Source organism: Delphinus delphis, chromosome 2 (assembly GCF_949987515.2).
Source record: "Delphinus delphis chromosome 2, mDelDel1.2, whole genome shotgun sequence".
Lineage (NCBI taxonomy): Eukaryota > Metazoa > Chordata > Mammalia > Artiodactyla > Delphinidae > Delphinus > Delphinus delphis.
The window spans coordinates 84,334,330-84,349,387 of record NC_082684.1 but is presented as its reverse complement, the minus strand read 5'-3'; positions in this window follow the sequence as shown (position 1 = coordinate 84,349,387).

The following is a 15,058-nucleotide window of genomic DNA, read 5'->3' as shown; positions in this document are numbered from 1 at the left end:
GATAGATGTGATGAGACCATACTTGAGATTGAGACCCTTTGATGGGGGGTGGGGCAGAAGTGAAAACAAAAGGAGGGGTGACCTTATTCAACCGTATGCTATGGACACTATTGAGAATGCCTGACTGGGTGCCGATTTTCACAACTAGGGAACTCAGAGACCACTGGGCCCCCTGAGTGCCAGTTTGGATGTGAAGGAAGATAGGCTCTTTTAAGGTAGAACATGGCCTCCAGGAGGCTGTTTATTAGATCCAGAAGATTCTGGTTCAGGCCCCATGCCAGGTCATGCTCTCCATTCTTATGTCCTGTTTCTTCTGCTTCCTCAGTGATGTGGGCCAGTGGGGTGCCCACAGGGCCCTGGGGGGTGGCCCCGCATAGGACAGTGCCCTGGTTCAGGGTGGGAACCTGGAGGATGGTTGCCATGCCAGGGGGTGCCCACCACCATGGCAGTGCCCAGGGCCAGGGCCGTGACCATGCCCGCCACCATGGCAGGGCCCCTGTGGAAAGCCGGATGAACAATATTAGAGTCAGAGGTCAGTGCCAATCTTACCTGCAGTCAACTCTCCCTCTCCCTTCCCCTTCCCCCTCTCCAGCCCCTACTCTAGGGGACTCAGGATTCCTGGGCACTAGCAGGGGCTCATTGTGGAGGTCGGGAGACAGGGATAGCAAGTGACTGCTCCTAGCCCTGGGCCTTTTGCCTTGATGAAACCAGAGCACAGAGCAGACACAAGGGGAGGAACCTAGATCCATTGGGTTCCATTCCTTTAGCTGAGATATGACTCCCAGTCTCTGGACCTCAGTTTATTTTATCTGCAACGAAGAAGCAGAATTATCTCATCTTCTCTCTTCCCTCACCCAGGAACCCATGCAGAGTGATTAGAGGTTTTGCCATGCTGACTACTTAGAAGTGAACGTGGGGCTGGGGGAGGCTACAGAGGAACACAGTGAGGGCCAGGGGCAAGGAGGAGACAGGAGGCAGGGTGAGGGGAGACACGGGAGCCAAAGAGAAGGAGAGGCAGCTGGAGGGTGGGAGGAGACAAAGGTAGGAGGTGACAAGGTAAGGATGTGCGTGTCCTCTCTGTAGGTAGTGTGTGCAGGTACAAGGCTATGTGCTGCGCTTACATACACATAGCTATGTCTGTATACATGTGCATGGGTGCATGTGCCTGGTTGAGTGTATGTGACAGTGGGAGTACATGTGAGCCCATGCCTGTCCCTGAGGAGGTGGCAGACTCAAGAAACCAGGAAGAATAGAAAGTAAAATCAAGACTTTATCGCCTAAGCCAGAAGAGTCCTGGGAAAAGTGGTTTAACCTTCTGTCATGGCTGGAACCACTTCTGAGGCCCCAAGGCCAGAGAAGTCTCTTTGCCTCTTGCCACAGGCCTAGGGAAGAGTGGAGACGCTACCTTGCTTTTCTGGTGCTGGGCACAGGGGACCTGGGGCCCCGGGGGAGCAGGGCTGGGGCCCTACTCTGGGGGGTGGATAACTCCCCAGTCTGCTCCTGCCGCCTAGGGCCTGAAAACGGCTTATAACCAGTGGGGAAGAGGCAGGCTCCATGGTTAGGGGACTTTCCTGTGACCAAGTTAGGGCTGCCGCTGCCCCATCCAGGCTCAGTGATGCCTGGAAACTGCCACTTCCCACCCTGCTTGCCTCTTCTGTGACTCTTTTTGTGGTGGGGCCAGTTCCGGGCCTAGGAGCTGGGTCTGCTGGTGGTAGCCAGTGGGGGCTGGGGGAGGGGGAAGCAGGGAGGAGGGCAGGCAGCCTCCCTTCTCTGGCAGAGGCAGGTCACTGGGGCCCTGCAGTGTGGTTGGGATTTGGGAGCAAGCCAGCTATCCAGGGAGGCTGTGAATAGCCAGGAATGCAGAGAAGCATGGAACAGAAGGGGAAGCAGCAGGAGAGAGGATGGGCTGCCGGGGCAGGGAGGGGATGTGAGAAAAGGAGAGAGACAGATGGGAAAACAGGAAAGGAGCAGAGGAGAAGGCTGACGCCTGTAGGGGGTGAACTTGCGCTGTGATGCCCTGCCCCGCCCCACCCATGGGGGCTGAGGCCTCCCTATTCTGCATCTGGGGGACATTGTGGTCGCTCCCTGAGGGTCTAGGAAGGGGCTGGAGGTCTGGGGGACGTGGCAGCGGGGAGGAAAAGGGGGAGACGGCTGGGGAACTTTCTATCCTTTGGACCTGTGGGAAAGGAAGGGAAAAGAAAGAAATAGCTTTGGTTATTTGGTTCTGCAGTAAGAATCCTGTCTTCCTCCTGGTGCTGATTTTGTGCCCACCTTCCACCCCCCTCCTCCAACAAGGCTCAAGAGCCAGCTGAGTTCTCCTGGGTGGGATGGGGCTAGTTAGGAAGTGTGGGTTCTTGTTCTCACTCTGTCAGCTGTCTGCCCTCCCAACCTCGGCCAAACTCCCTAACGCTAAGGGAGGCGTCTGCAGTGGAAACCCTGTTTCTTCTACTTCCAACTTCAGGCGGGCCCCACCCCGTCTCCCCCTCTGCCTCCTCCCCCCAGATCCCACTTTTCTCAGCCCAATCTCTGCTCAGATCCTCAGCTGTTTCTTGGCTCCTGCTTAATGACCTTCTGGTCCCAGCTCTTAGCCTTTGCTCGTGTCTCCTGCCACTTGGCACTATCTCTTGCTTGACTCTGTGTCGCATTCCTGCAGGAAGTCTGCTTAGATTGGGCTGTCCTGCCTGCCCTCACTGCCCAGCTGCTGGCCCAGAGGGCTCATTCTTGCAGTAACCAATTTGAGTGGTCCTGGGTGTTCTGAAGTGCTCCCTCGGTGAGAATCGCCTCCTTGATGAGATGTATATTTCTTTTCTCTTTTTCTTTTGGCCGCATCACACAGCATGTGGAACTTCCCTGACCAGGGATGAAACCTGCACCGCCTGCAGGGGTAGTGCGAAATCTTAACCACTGGACCACCAGGGAACAGGAGGGGAAGCAGCATGGTCTTTTGTTCCTTTTGAGGGGAGCCAATGGCACAGCTGCCAAGAGCTGTGTTCAAGGTTCCAGCCCCAGCCCCACCTCCAGGGCCTCACCCTGAGCATGACCCCTAATTCCCCAGAGCGCATGTGGACGCAGGAGGAGCCCCTCCCTGTTTTACTCCTGAGGTTGAAGATCTAGTGAGATGAAGGATGTGTGGGCATGCTTCTTAAACTGTAGAGTGTATTACAAAATTCAAGGGCTTGTTTTCATTTTGGAACCCTACCACCACACACACACACACACACACACACACACACACACACACACTCTCTCTCTCTCTCTCTCTCCCTCTCTCTCTCTCTCTCTCTCTCTCTCTCTCTCTCTCTCTCTCGGCTTGTGGTAGATGTGACTGACTGATTGCCCCTGCCTTCACCACCCTCCCCTTCCTTCTCTCTTCCTTCTTCCACCCTACAGCCTCCCGCTGCAGTACTTACCTGGCTCCATCTTTATGAGGCAAGCACAGGGGGTGACAAAAAGAACACCTGTGAGTCAACAGGTAAAGTTTAGTTTACTGTGATCTAAATCGCGGTCTCTCCTTCTTCTTCCCAAGGATGTACACACGTAGACCCTTCAAGGGATGAAAGGGATAAAACTGCTCCCTGTGGCTTAGCTTGGGACTCACTGTGGAGCTGGACACTGAGTAGGCGCCAGGCAAGGGTGTTGAGCGGATGCACTGGCTTCATTCATATGGTAGGTAGACAGAGACATGAGAGCATTATGCACCCCTGAACCCTACACCCTCACACGTGACCCACCAGATCCACCCCCAGACTCACAATCATGTATTAATTCATTTTTTAAAAAATAAATTTATTTGTTTTTGGCAGTGTTGGGCCTTCGTTGCTGCGCGCGGGCTTTCTCTAGTTGCGGCGAGCGGGGGCTACTCTTTGTTGCAGTGCGTGGGCTTCTCATTGCAGTGGCTTCTCTTGTTGCGGAGCACGGGCTCTAGGCGCGCGGGCTTCAGTAGTTGTGGTACGCGGGCTCTAGGGCACAGGCTCAGTAGTTGTGGCGTGTGGGCTTAGTTGCTCCGCGTCATGTGGGAGCTTCCTGGACCAGGGCTCGAACCCATGTCCCCTGCATTGGCAGACGGATTCTTAACCACTGTGCCACCAGGGAAGCTCCCTATTAATTCATTTCTACTAGGGTCAATTTCAATCATGTTAATTATTCATGTAGCATGCCTACCATGTGTCAGGTCACAGTACTCAGTCCCTAGAGACTCTTGTCCCTGTGTAGACGCCTGGCATAAAGGTGGGGAGGGAGACTTGGAGAGATCGGTGCACCCAGAGCAGGGAGGATGGGGTTGGTGGGTAGGGGCCTCTGGGGGATCCAGGGGATCCTAAGACCTTTACCCCCATGGCACAAGTGAATGGAAAACCTTCCTTGATCCAAGCTGCTTGTTCCTGTCTCCTCCCACCAGGACTGGAAGAGGACTTGGGGGCTGAGCCCATCTGTCGTTTGCCAATAAGTGTGCTCTCATAGAATGGAGCTTCTGAGGTGCCCTGGTGCCAAGGCTGGCCTTGTCTTGCTTGGGGCTGGTGCATAGGTCATAATGGACAACTCCAGAATGGACCCAGTGCAAATGTGGTGTATTAATTAATTTTTTTTCTGACCCGCAAATCAGAATATAATATGTGACATACAGACCAACTACGTGACATCTGGGCACTCTGGTACTCATATGGTTGCCGAACATAGAGGCACAAATGTTCACACACACACTTCTGTACTACAACAGCCCCAGCCCCTTGCAAGACAGGCCCCTAGCACTGTTTTTTTGTTTTTTTTAAAAAAATTATTTATTTATATCTTTGTTGCAGCATGTGGGATCTACTTCCCTGACCAGGGATCGAACCCAGGCCCCCTACACTGGGAGCGTGGAGTCTTAACCACTGGACCACCAGGGAAGTCCCCCTGGCACCTTTTGAGCCACCCATTTTTGCTGGCTTTTACTTATGAAAGAAATGTTCAGCTGAGGTCAGCCTCTGAGCTATGCCATGGTCCTTCCTGTTACCTCCTTCTTCCCCTTAGTGAGTGATGAGTATGGAAGAGATCCATGGGACTAGGCTTGGGGAGGGAGTGGCAAAGACAACCTTAGGGCCAGCCAGGATCTGGCTTGGTAGAAAGAGAAAAGACAGGCCTTGGAAAGAAAACAATCCCATTAAAAAATGGGCAGAGGGGCTTCCCTGGTGGCATAGTGGTTAAGAATCTCCCTGCCCATGCAGGGGACACAGATTCGAGCCCTGATCCGGGAAGGTCCCACATGCCGCGGAGCAACTAAGCCGGTTCACCACAACTACTGAGCCTGCGCTCTAGAGCCCGGGAGCCACAACTACTGAGCCCATGTGCCACCACTATTGAAGCCCGCGCACCTAAAGCCCGTGCTCCACGACAAGAGAAGACGCTGCAATGAGAAGTCCACGCATGGCAACGAAGAGTACCCCCTGCTCGCCACAACTAGAGAAAGCCCTCGCGCAGCAATGAAGACCCAACGCAGCCAAAAATAAAGAAATAAATTAATTAATTAAAAAAAAATGGGCAGAGAACCTGACATTTTTCCAAAGAAGACATACAGATGGCCAGCAGGTACATGAAAAGGTGCTCAACATCAGTAATCATCATGGAAATGAAAACCAAAACCACAACGAGATATCACCTCACACCTGTTAGAATGGCTATCATCCAAAAGACAAGAAATAAGTGTTGGCGAGGATGTGGAGAAGAGGGAATGTGAATTGGTGCAGCCACTATGAAAAACAGTATGTTGGTTCCTCAAAAAATTAAAAATAGAACTGCCATATGATCCAGTAATTCCACTTCTGGGTATTTATCCAAAGAAAACAAAAACACTAATTTGAAAAGATATATGCACCCCCATGTTCATTGCAGCATTATTTACAATAGTCAAGACAGGAAAACAGCCTAAGTGTCCATCAACAGATGAATGGATAAATAAAATGAGTATTATAAACAATGAATATTGTTTAGCCATATTGTTTGGCAACATTGTTTCAGCCTTAAGAATGAAATCTTGCTGTTTGTGACAACATGGGTGGACCTTGAGGGCATTATGTTGAGTGAAATAAGTCAGACAGAGAAAGACAAGTATCATATAATCTCACTTATATGTGGAACCTAAAAAAATTCCCCAAACAAAAAAACCCCTCAAGCACACAGATACTGAGAACAGATGGGTGGTTGCCAGAGGCAGGGGGTGGGGCCTGGGTGAAATGGGCGGAGGGGGTTGGAAGGTACAAGCTGCTATACACCTGACACTAATCTAACCTTATCGTTAATTATACCTCAGTTAAAAAAAAAAAGACAGGCCTTGGACTGTCTCTTCCCAGTTCAGGCCAAGGTGCTTGAGGGGTAGGAGTTGGTGGCTCTGGAAGGGAACTAACACAATCTCCTGGACCCTCAGCTAAACCCCTGTGTCTGGCGCATCAGAGGCTGTAAATTCAATTCTAACTCAAGAAGAGAGCGCAGACCCAGGGGTGGGGTCAGGCACCTAGACACATAGCACACAGACCCACATTGCGTTTATGAGAGACACGCACGTGCGCGTGCGTGCACACGAATGACACCCACACAAAGAGACACAGAGGCACAGATACCAATTCAGTACACACACACACATACTCAGGGAGACCATGACCACACAGGCCCACAGCACTCACAGAGCCCACAGCCAGCGGAGCCAGACCCTGACCTGGGAGCGCAGAGCAGGGGGCAGGAGGCAGTCTGAGGCTCTGTTTGTCCTCAGGTGTATTTGTAAAGGATGGGGAGGGGCTGGGGTGGGCCAGGTGCACTGGGAGGTTCATGGGCTGAAGGTGTGGAGGAATGAGGGGGGCTGGGCTAATCTTTAACTGGGCAAAGAGCAGCTGGAAACAGGGTGTGTGTGTGGGGGGTGTGTGTGTGTAAGGGTGGAGTGGGTGGGAAGGAGCAGGGAAGAACCCGTTACCCCATCAGCCTGGTAACAAGGTGCCACAGAACCAAGGCAGGGGGCCTATACCCTGGCGAGGCTGTTTAGCACCCAGAGGGCCGTCTCTAAACACTCATGGAGCTCCTACTAAATGCCAGGCCCCAGGTGCTTCACACACTTAGTGAACCCACTGACGCATACAAAACAGTGAGATTATCACCTGCTTCCATGGGTGAAGGAGGAAACAGGGAGCCTAGTGGAGGGGCCTCTGGAATCTGTGCCCTGGGAACCAAGCCCCAGGCCTGAGTTCTCACATGTGCTGCCCCAGCTCAGGGAGCTCGCCTGGGAGTGGAAATTGAGTGAGTCAGAAAAAAAACAAACTTGTGGTTACCAAAGTGGGGAGGGACAAATTAGGGGTATGGGGTTAACAGATTAAAAACTACTATATATAAAATAGATAAGGGGGCTTCCTGGTGGCGCAGTGGTTGAGAGTCCGTCTGCCGATGCAGGGGACGCGGGTTCGTGCCCCGGTCCGGGAAGATCCCACATGCCGCGGAGCGGCTGGGCCCGTGAGCCATGGCCGCTGAGCCTGCATGCCCGGAGCCTGTGCAACGGAAGAGGCTACAACAGTGAGAGGCCCGCGTACCACAAAAGAAAAAAAAAAAGATAAGGAGCAAGGGTATACTGTATAGCGCGGGAATTATACTTATTATCTTGTGATAACCTATAATGGAATATAATCTGCAAAATACTGAAGCACTATGCTGTACACCTGAAACTAACATAATGTTGTAAATCAACTATACTTCAGTAAAAAAATTTTTTTTAAATAGAAGTGGGGATAAGATTAATAAATTTCCAGGACACTGAAAAAAGAAAAAAAAGAAAAGAAGAGGGGACTTTACGGTTGGAATGTCGACAAGCGGGAAGCAAGCCTGGGGTTTTGCAGTCCAGACCACCAGCTTGCTCTGTGCTCTGCAAGCCCCTGTGGCCCAGCCCAGCTGAATCCTCTGGCCTCTTGTTTGTGCCACACCCCTTGGCTTCCCTTAGGCCCCTGCAGACAGACCAGATGCCCCTGTTACAAGGCATCCCCTCTCTCCCTGCATCTTTCTTCTCCTGTATCCTGCTCCGTGGGACTATCTGTTCACCTTTGTATCCCCAGGGACTGGCCCTTAGCAGCTCTCCTGGCCCTCAGCAGGTGCCCAATAAAAATCTGGTGAATGAACGCAAGGTTGGAGTGTAGTTACTGTTGGGTAGTAACTGGTCTCCATTTCTGTGGTTTATATTTTGTTTATTTTTCTCTCTTTTTTACATGTTAAAAAAAATTATTTTCTGGAAGAAGGAGGAGGATTTTTCCCATGATGGCAGTCCCCTGGCTGACGTGAGCTCGTGATGCCCACCCCTGGGCTTACCGTGATGGGTGAAACCGAGGCCAGCTGACACTCCCACCCTCAACTAGGCGAAGGGGCTCGGAGGGGTCCTGTTTCGATCAAGGAGAACAAGCACCATGTGAAATCGAGAACATGCAGGAGGAGGAAGAGAAGTTAAAGCAGCTGCTCTCTCTAGGTTCTCCTATAAAAAGCCTGGTTGACCTGGATGTACCTGAACTGCTTTAAATTCATTTTTAAACAGTGACTTGCCGGAGAGAAGGGAAAACCTGGGTCTCACTAAGGTTTATACTTGAATGTAGTAACTTTGTTTGGAATAGCTAAAAACTGGGGAACTTCTCAAATGTCCATCAATATGTGAATGAATAAACAGATCATGGTGCATGCACTCCGTTGGATACGACAGTAAAAAGGAATGAACTATTGATATGCACAGAAACATAAGTGAACCTCAAAATAACTGCTGGTGAAGGAAGCAAGACATGAAGAATCCATACTACATAAGTGTCTATAAAATTCTAGAATGGTGTAAAATTCTAGAAAATGTGAACCAATTGATAATGACAGCAGATCAGTGGTTGCCCGGGGAAAGCATGGTGGGGGGGGGCGCTGGAGGGAGACGTTAGAAAGGGACATGAGGAAAGTTTTGGGTTTCATGGATGTGTTCATTATCTTGATCGTGAGGATGTTTTCATGGGGTAAAAACACGGCAAAACTTATCAAATTGTACATTTTGTGCCATTTCTGGTATATCATTTTGGCCTCAATCAGAGCTGTAAAAACAGAAGCAACATAACTGCATCAGAAAACAATTTGGAAAATGGAGGGGAGGAAAATAGTGATTCTCCTTTATTTCCCTGGTGCGCAAGAAAGGAAAGTATTTGTGTGTCAGTTTCTTTTAAAATACCAATTATCTCACATAAGCTCTTGGGGATAGGTGTTATTATCTTCCTCTTTTTTATAGATTAGGAAAAGCCAGGATTCAGAGAAGTTAAGACACTTGCCTGAGGTCACCCAGCCAGCGTGTAATTAGTCCCAGTCGAGGACCATCTGAGTCTAGAGCCTGGACCCCTTCTCCACATTACGTTGTCTCTCTTTTCAGGAATGCATTTCTGAAAAATTCCCGCCTGCTTTGGTAACACTGTGGGCAAAGGACTTTGGTTTATGACTAGATGGGGAGTTATTAATCCATCATGTACATATTTGCTGTGAGCCTTAGGGGAGCTAGTGCACGGAGGGCAGGCGGAGGTTTACAAAGGCGCGGTGTCTGCAGAGCTCACACCTTTCAGCCCACGCTGCCTGAATGGTACTACCTGTGACCACCACGCCCTGCCCTCCCCAGCCCTCCCAGCCCCCCTCTTCCAGGAATCCTCCTTTTCCCCTTCCGGGACCCTGATGTCATGACCTGTTCACTCCCAGCCCCAGCCTTTGGCAGGAAGCTAAAAGGAGAGGCCTATGGCTTCATGGACCCCCAAGGGGGAGAGGGGACTGCAGGGCTGAGGAGGGCAGTGGGGCCTCACGCTCTGGGCTCAAGGCTCAGTACCCTGGTTCTCTGCATCTCTGGAGTCAGGGTCTGGGCTCAGGATCTGCATCACTGCAGGCAGGCAGTAGGAGGTACGGAGGCCTTGGGCCGAGGAGGTAGACCCATCATTTTTCTTTTTTTAATTTTTATCGGAGTGTAGTTGATTTACAATGTTGTGTTAGTTTCAGGTGTACAGCAAAGTGAGTCAGTTATACATATACATATATCCACTCTTTTTAAGCTTCTTTTCCCATATAGGTCATTACAGAGTATTGAGTAGAGTTCCCTGTGCTATACAATAGGTCCTTATTAGTTATCTATGTTATATACAGTAATGTGTATATGTCAATCCCAACGTCCCAATTTAGAGGTAGACCCATCTTGACGGGGTGGACAGAGAAGCGAGGACAGTCTGAGTGGTCTGGGTGAGGTGCAGCCTCCGGGAGGTGAGGAGGATGTCCACAGCAGTGGGTGGGCACACTGGAGTCAATTTGTTTTTTTTTTTAATGGATTAGTCTTGCTTAATAATGTCTTATTTATTTATTTATTTTTGGCTGGTTGGGTCTTCGTTGCTGCGCGCGGGCTTTCTCTAGTTGCAGCGAGCGGGGGCTACTCTTTGTTGGGTGCGTGGGCTTCTCACTGTGGTGGCTTCTCTTGTTGTGGAGCACAGGCTCTAGGTGCACAGGCTTCAGTAGTTGTGGCACGCGAGCTCAGTAGTTGTGGCTCACGGACTCTAGAGCTCAGGCTCAGTAGTTGTGGCACACGGGCTTAGTTGCTCCACGGCATGTGGGATCCTCCCGGACCAGGGCTCGAACCCGTGTCCCCTGCGTTGGCAGGAGGATTTGTAACTACTGTGCCACCAGGGAAGTCCTGGAATCAATTTATAGCAGAGCACGATGTTCCGTGGGATCCCTCTACCCAATCCTAAGATGTTGGGGGTGAGCAGAGCCTCGACCACGTGTGGGTCCCCTCTACCCTCTGGCACTGTGCCTTACAGATAGTAAGTGCTTACCGAGTGCTTTTGTTTATTGCCTGGCAGAGAGAGGTGGCCCTTCCCTGCCAGAAAGGCACACCAAGTGGAGAAGAAAGGCACTCTGGGAGGAAGGAGAGACATTTCTGGGCTCAGGGAGAGGAGAGGCTGAGGGCATCTCCAGAAGCAGTAGAGGCCATGGGTGGGGGGGCCTCAGGGAGCGTGTGGACTGATGGTGAAGGCCAAAAGGCAGGATGTCGGCCCTCTCTGTGACCCCCAATCCCTGTCAGTAGAGCCAGCAAGGCCCTTGCTCCTGGGCTGTCCTGGGGGGTGGGGTGGGGAAGGAGGTGGGACAGCCAGGCACTTTTGCAGGGTTTGGGGGGACAGGTTTCTCCTGGCAGGAGGGTAAAGGTGGGCGGCCTTGACCTGGGCTGGAGAGGGTGCTGCAGGGACGGGGCCGGTGCAGCAGGAGGCCCCCACCCGACCACGAGACTCTCGGGCAGGTCACTGACCCTGATCTCCAAAGAGAATCGAGTAACACTAGCCCTGGCTAATCCACAGATTTCAAAGCTTGATGAGATCAAATGACATCACATGTGTGAGGGCTTTGGCAGTGTTAGATGTAAGTGCAAGGTGTTATTATGATTATCAGTATTAGCACTGACGACCTATTTGTCTTCCTGGCCTCATCGTTCATCCCCTTACTCACAGTGGGATCTTCCTGAGGGACACATCTACATCTTTAGCCACTGGCCTCACTCAGAGTATTTCACTCACAGGTGAAGATTCCCTCCCTGCCCCAGCCTCCTTCGCCATAAAGTGACCAGACATCCAGGTTTGCCTAGGAATGGGGGGACTTCTGGACACAGGACTTTCAGTGCTAAGATGGGCTCAGTTTCAGGCAAACCTGGACAACTGGTCACCCTACTTCCCTTCCACACCCTCAGGCTGCTTCCTCTTCCCTGTGATGACTGTGGTGTCCCAGGCATTTCAGCATGCTCTCTCTCACCCTGGTTGCCCTCTTCTGCCTTGAAGCCTCTAGGCTGGGTGATACTACCTCCAGAGACGGGACATCCACCCCCTGCCATTCCAAAGGCCAGCTCTCAGCAATCCCTCGGCCTTCTGTTGGGCTTCTGTCCTCCCCGCCCCTGAAAACTGTGCCAGACCTTTTCCCTATCCCTGGAGGGTGTAACCCCACCCACACCTCATCCCCATGAGAGGCCCCTGTGATGAGCTTCAAGATGGGGAGAGCCTGTCTGTCCCAAGCCAGCCTTCCAGCCTCTCTGCCTGCCTAGAGGAAGGAGCACCCTGGGCACCTGCAGGCAAGCCCGGCCTGCTCCCCACATCCATGAGGACCCCAGGCCTGAGTCCTAGATGCTGTCTTGGCTGCCCTGCCCCTCTCCCCCCACCCGCCATGCTGATGCTCTGAGGCCTCCTGAGGCTCTCCTGCTCACCCTTTCCTGGAAACTCCTCTTCCCTCTCTGGTACAGACCCCTCCCTCCACGATCTGGACTCAGCCTCCTCCCTGGCTTCCTAAACCACTGCATGGCCTCCTTAGCCCCTGCTGTAAAACCTTCAGTGAGCCCCTCTGGACGGCTTTGTCCCCTCAGTCTGCCCTTCAGTGACCTACCTGGTCTGGTCTGCACTTTCCTAACTTAAGGGTCTCCTCTCTCTCTCTTTTTTAAAAAATTTATTTGGCTGCGCCGGGTCTTGGTTGTACTGCACGCGGGATCTTTGTTGTGGCATGTGGACTCTTAGTTGCGGCATGCAGGATCTAGTTCTCCGACCAGGGATCGAACCCAGGCCCCCTGCATTGGGAGCACGGAGTCTTACCCACGGTACCAGCAGGGAAGTCCCCTAACGTTTTCTTACTAGTAAGATGCCACTCCCGCTTCATGCAACACTCTCACTGCCATCCCCTTGCTGAGTCTTGCTCATCCCCCGCAAGGTTATCTCCTGGAAAATTGTAACAGGGAAGAGCCAAATGACTACATGTAGAATCTGCTTCTTTTGCTTTAACCTTTGCTTTCCGCTGCTTTTGTTCAGTAAAAGGATATTGTGTAGGGCTTCCCTGGTGGCGCAGTGGTTGAGAGTCCGCCTGCCGATGCAGGGGACACGGGTTCGTGCCCCGGTCCGGGAGGATCCCACATGCTGCGGAGCGGCTGGGCCTGTGAGCCATGGCCGCTGAGCCTGTGCGTGCTCCGCAAAGGGAGAGGCCACAACAGTGAGAGGCCCGGGTACCGCAAAAAAAAAAAAAAAAGGATATTGTGTATACATAATGGCCTGCCTCAGGGAACTCTGCCCCTCTGCCAGAATGTTAAACCAAGTGCCTTTTGTTCAGGCGAACATCCGGACCAGGTCCACCTGTGGATGGCTAAGAGAAAGAAGAAATTAACACTTAACACATCCCTTCCCGGAGGCTGGCCATTCCAGGGGATATTTGCAAAACGTCTGGCCTTTTTACTTTACTGCCTCTCTCCTCCCCCTCTGTGCTATAAAAGAAACTGGCATCCAAACCCCGATAAGATGGTTATTTTGAGACTTTAGTCTGCCATCTTCTCCGTCTGCTGGCTACACCTCATCTCCGATTTATTGGCCTGTCCTGCGGCAAGCAAAACTCAATTGATGAGTCTTTTGTCACCCTGGCCTCAGGCTTATGTGGCCTGGTATCGTCAGGTGCCTCTGAGGTGGAGCCTGGGTCTTCACTTTTTGTTCCCTCATTGACTGGACCGGGTGAAGTAGCTCAGGGGTTCGGTTCCACGTCAGGGTTCTCCTCCCACTGCCGGCCCGGAGCTGGAAAGCTTAGGATGCCCCAGCCCAGGGTGTGCCCTGTAGAACAGAATGGAGGAGGGGTTCCGGAAACATCCTTCTGCCACCTGATGCTTCAAAGGACTTCGGCCCCACCCTGCTCTGGTATGTGTGTTCTTGGGAGCGGTAGGGCCCAGAACGTCCCTGGCATCTGGAGCCTACCAAGAGCTTGTCCCTCTGGCCCTACCTCATGCACTCTGAGTCCTCCCTACCCAGGGCCAGGCCTGGCCTGACCTGAGAGGCCTGCACTAAACCTCTGGTCAGTAGGAATCATGACAGCAGTTTCTTGATCCAGGGAGGTGCTGAGAGTGAGGTGGCAGTGCTATGGGCCCAGCCGGCAGGCTGCCTGAGAGGGTGGGGGACCAGCCAGGGAAGAGACACGACCCGACCTGCGGCCCGGGACAACAGGCCCATCCCTGCGTAGAGAGAGGGAGGGCATACAGTGAAGTATCAGGAGAAACAGCGTTGTTGGGACAGCCAGGAAAAGAGCTGGTCAGGAGGCAGGTGCCCGGCTGCTAGGTTCATCTGAGCCACAAACAGGCTGAGCAGCCTAGGCAGAGGGGCGCTACCTCTCTGGTCTCATCACCAGTAAAATGAGGCTCTTACAACGCATGTGGCTTCTCCGGTCTGGCGGAGTTGGGAGGTGGGGGTTATGGAGACTTGTGGGCGGGGCGCTGGGAAGGGGAGGGGAGCAGAAGGGAGGGGAAGAGGGCCCCCCAACCAGGCTTTTGTAACCTTGCTGCCCCCTAGTGGTGACACAGAGTAACAGAGACATGGTCTCCCCGGGGGAACACAATGCTGGTCACACCCCGCCTTCCCTAGACAGGGAAAGGAAATTCACGGTTAGGGACTTTAGCGGACACCGCCTCCCTCAAGGCTGCGTGTGCTCTGGGTGGAGGGAAAGGCAGCCCCAGCCAATGCACAAGTACCCACAGCCATGCACAGGATGGCGTGGCTACCTCACTCCTGTATTCATTCTGCAAGCACCGAGGGAGGCTCTGTAGTTTGCAGGGGCACTGGGCCAGGCCCTGGGGATTTAGAGCCCCTTGGCACACCATTCCTGCCCTCAGAGAGCCTCTGTCCAGGGGGGAGCAGACAGGCACATTAGAGACTGGGGAAAATAGGAGACTGCTCTGAGGCGTGACTGTTGTGTGAATAACACTTGGGAAGCACATGGCCGGCAACCGTGGGGCTGTCTGACTATTGGTTTCTCCTGGGCACGTGGCTCCAGCCTGCTGGGTCCGGAGGCCTTTGCCACTAGTTTAGGGGAGTCTTTCCCTGCAGGGCCTTCCAGCGATCTGGGTCGCCCTCCCTGCAGGAGAGCTGGATTTCTACCTGTGCCTGCTGCTCCCCGCTGCTGTCCTGCCCCCACCCTGGCTGGGAACAGGCACAAGGGGGACAGCAGACCTTGCCTCGCTCCTACAGCCTCCTCTATCTACACCTGCCCTCCCCAAACCTGGTCTGGGGACCTG